The sequence below is a fragment of the Augochlora pura genome, chromosome 4 (assembly GCF_028453695.1).
Source record: "Augochlora pura isolate Apur16 chromosome 4, APUR_v2.2.1, whole genome shotgun sequence".
In the NCBI taxonomy this organism is placed as follows: Eukaryota; Metazoa; Arthropoda; class Insecta; order Hymenoptera; family Halictidae; genus Augochlora; species Augochlora pura.
The window spans coordinates 24,387,163-24,390,971 of NC_135775.1; positions in this window are offsets into that span (position 1 = coordinate 24,387,163).

Consider the following 3,809-nt stretch of genomic DNA (forward strand, 5'->3'; position numbering starts at 1 on the left):
GCACGAAAAACGTGATCGCAGATGCATGATCCCAGCAGAGAAAATGTTTCCTTTTGTCACGTTTTCGGGGTAAATGCCCCATCAGCGCGGCGCCGTTTCCTTCGCCTTCTCTTTTATCGTCTCCCTCTGCGAGGGCGCCTCTTTCTGCGAGAACGATGATCTCTCTCTCTCTCTCCCTCTCCCGGGGCCGGCTTTTAGCCGTTCTCCTTGCCAGGCCGACTATTAAGATTTATTATTTGACGCGGGCCGGTAAAAATAATCCTCGCTATTATTCGTACACTCGAGGGAAGATAATCGAATTAAGCCTTTCCAGGCGCGTGCGCGCAGGTGTTCCATTATTTCTTCGGCCGTTTTACAGGCCTCGGCGAAGAAGGGACCTCTTTGTCGCGCGGGAACCGTATATATATATATACACACCACCGTCACGATTTTTCGTCTTCGGTTGCGCGCCGTTCGTTTACGTTCCGGCTTGATTTAATCGTTCGTCTCGGCAGGTGGTGATGCGTCGCGTTAGGAACTCGATCCACTGGACAGATACCGCCGCGAATTATTAGCTTGTCGCGGATTAATTGGATTCTTTTTTCTTTTTTTTTTTCTTTTTTCGGAGCATCGGATCACCCGCCGGCCTCACCCCGTTCCTCTCCCCTCTTGGACAAGCATACACGGGGATTACGCTGTTCCTCGCTTTGCTTTTCTTTTCGACGAGGCATTCTGGAAATGTCGGGCCGATCGGATCGGGGCCCCCTGTAGGCAATCTTATGGCGCGCTACGGGAGCGTATACATAGACCGCGCCCGGCCGACTTGTAAATTCTCGGACCTCGATGCCGTCTTATCGTCTCGAAAATCGGCGTCGTTCCTCCGCGTTTTCCGTCCCGTTTCTACTCTATTAATGCTAGAACTGGCCAGCCGTGAACGCGGTCCGTCGACGTTGTTTTACGACGACGACGACTGGGTTGGATTTTACAATTTTTATTGGAATATATGTTTTCGTATAGAAGTCGATTGGAAAATTTTCGAGGGAAACGATTTTGTAATTTTTGTAGCTGTGTTAGAAGAGTTTGATATTTTTGACTGGTTTGATAGTTGTAGAGTTTAGTGGGATTTAATATTTATGGAGAGAATGTGCGAGGTATAGAGTAGTTTAGAATTTGTAGGAGCTAGGTATTATACAAATTTTTAAAGAAATATTTCTGCAATAAATCGCGACTATTCGTGACTTATTATATTTAGCTATTTATTCGCGATTTATTGCAACTATTTACTCGCATCAAATTATTCTATCTATTCAAATAAATTTATATTAATTATTAATATATATATATATAAATATCAATACAAATAAATTAATTATTAATCGCTTCGCGACTTATTTCATCCATTGATTCTCGACCTCTTCCACCCCTTTATTCGCCCCTTATCCCCTCCACATACCCTCGAAAAATAATTCCATCTGCCCCAACATAATTGTTCATCTTCCGTTCGACTGAACCCGAACAGTCGACATTTTCTCATCGGTGTCACCGGAGCGCAGTCAACTTTCGAAATAGTTGTTTTTTTTCTGTCCCCCAGAAATCGTTGTAACTCGATCAAAATTCGGCAAAATCTGGTCGCATATGGGAACGAGACGGATCGGTCGGTCTAGATTTCAGGAACTCCTGCAAGGTACCCACGCGGATCAGGCGCGCGATCATTTTTCGAAAAGAAGGGGTGGGGGGGGGCAAAATCCTTCGGGGACGTGGCGGACACACGGGTGGAATCTCCGTTCGGCGAAAAAGTACACAGCCGAGCGGTCATCCAATCCCGGTGCCTCCGCATTAAGGACGCCCGACCGAGCGTGTGATCCTGTATTTTAACACCCGAATTTTCAACATGCAGACGGTTCGCATACTGCAACCATGCAGTTCTCGCGTCCCACCGCGCCAGACCCTCCGCTCTTTCTTATCCTGAAAAATTTCGTCCGGCATACTCTACACACAACGTCGCGAGATCCTCTCGAGCTATCTTGACGCGATTGCTATGACAAGAGTCATTTTATTTCTGTATTTATTTATTTTCTTATTTCTTTCTGTATTAATATTTTTTTATTACTTTCTGTATTTATTTTTTTTATTTCTTCCTGTATTTATTTTTTCTTTATTTCTGTCTTCCTTTCTTGATTTATCACCACGACTAAATATGTTTTTAAGTTATCTACAAAGTGCAACAAAATAATGACTAGTTGCACGCTCGCGTAGAAAAATATACAGAAAGCAACTTATCATAGACGATGCAGTGCAAAACATCATTTATTTTAAATGATATTTAAAACAGTTGCTAAATGCAGACTGTCGTACGACTTCCACCGCGACGTTGTGTTTACTATCAAACTTTTTATCGAGCACTACCGACGTCACGGAGTGCTTACGTGACGTCATTCAATGACAAGTGAACGATCTGTCGCGTAAACAAATTGCTCTTGGAACGAATCGGTAAAAAAAGCGTTAATAAAGCAAGGAGATCAACAAAATAGCTGCTTACAGGATCGCGGACCACAATTATCGAACGTTATGAAAATATCGTTCAACGGTGGATGATTCAGCGTTAACCACTACAACGAAGAACAAATTGATCAGGTGAACGTGACGGCGTACGTGGAACGGACGAGGAGCGTAGGAAACGAAACACGGTGTCTTCTCGCGTCCTTACAACGAACAGAATTCCGGCATCGGTGCCGCCAGGTTTGAAATTAGCCCTCCCGCTTCAAAGAAGCTATCAAACAGCTATCCGAAAAGATAAATTGCGGAGCATCGTAAATCGACCGGTTAAGGGCCGGGGCATTCCCGCCCCCTCTGAAAGAGGGCCGAATATGAAACGGAACCCGCGCCGGAATTCCTGTTCCCTTTTAGAGGAAAAATTCCGGTCGGAAAGGGTTAATGGAGGATCCCGACCGGGAGAACAGAGAGAAGAGAAGAGGGTACCGAGGGGGGTGGGTGGGTGGTGGTTGATACGATAAGTCAGCCACTCGACGGCCGCGGGGGTTGGTCGGAGGCCGCGGCCGAACGACGAGAGCGCGACAGGGGAACTCTTTCGGGCTCTTTTTTTTTTCCTTTTTTTCTCTCTCTCTCTCTCTCTCTCCGCGCTCCGGGACCGCGAAATGCAGATAGGTCGTGGCAGTTCCGTCCCTCCTACCTCCTCTCACCCCCGTCCATTTTGTTTTTTATGCCCGGCCTCTTGTTTTTCAACGGTTCGCGTTCCACGCGCTTTTTTACGAGATCGTCAACGCTGAAAGTGTCTGGCGTTCTCGCTGCGCGTAATATTCCACGATATTTTGCCCCCCCCCCCCCCCCCCCCCCCCCTTCTCTCTCTCTCCCTCTCTCTCTATCTTTCTCTCTCGCTCCCGATCCGCACCCACGCCAGCACCCGGCCCCGCCGCGTCCCGCCCCGTTCCTTTTTTTTTTTTCCGCGTCGCCGCGGCGAATCCGCGGAACGGTGTCGGCGCGGTTTAATCGATTCGCGGAATCCCCTTTCCGGCGATTGATTTCGCGAATCCCCGGCGCTCTCTCGAAAATTCATTGAGAATAATAACGATGCCCCGGCGATGCTTTTTTTCGCGGCGCTCTCTTTTTTTTCTCGTTTTTTCTTTTTTTCTTTTTTTTTTTATTTTTTATTTTGCCCGACGCGCCCGGTCACCGAGCCGCCCGCTTCGTCCGCATGGCGAAACTATCGCCAGAAGCTCGAAGCGGGGAAAAAGAGACAGCTCGATCGCGGTGTTCGAGACGAGGAGCGGGGAGGAAGGGGTGGTTTTTAGATATTTTGTAACAGCGAGTAT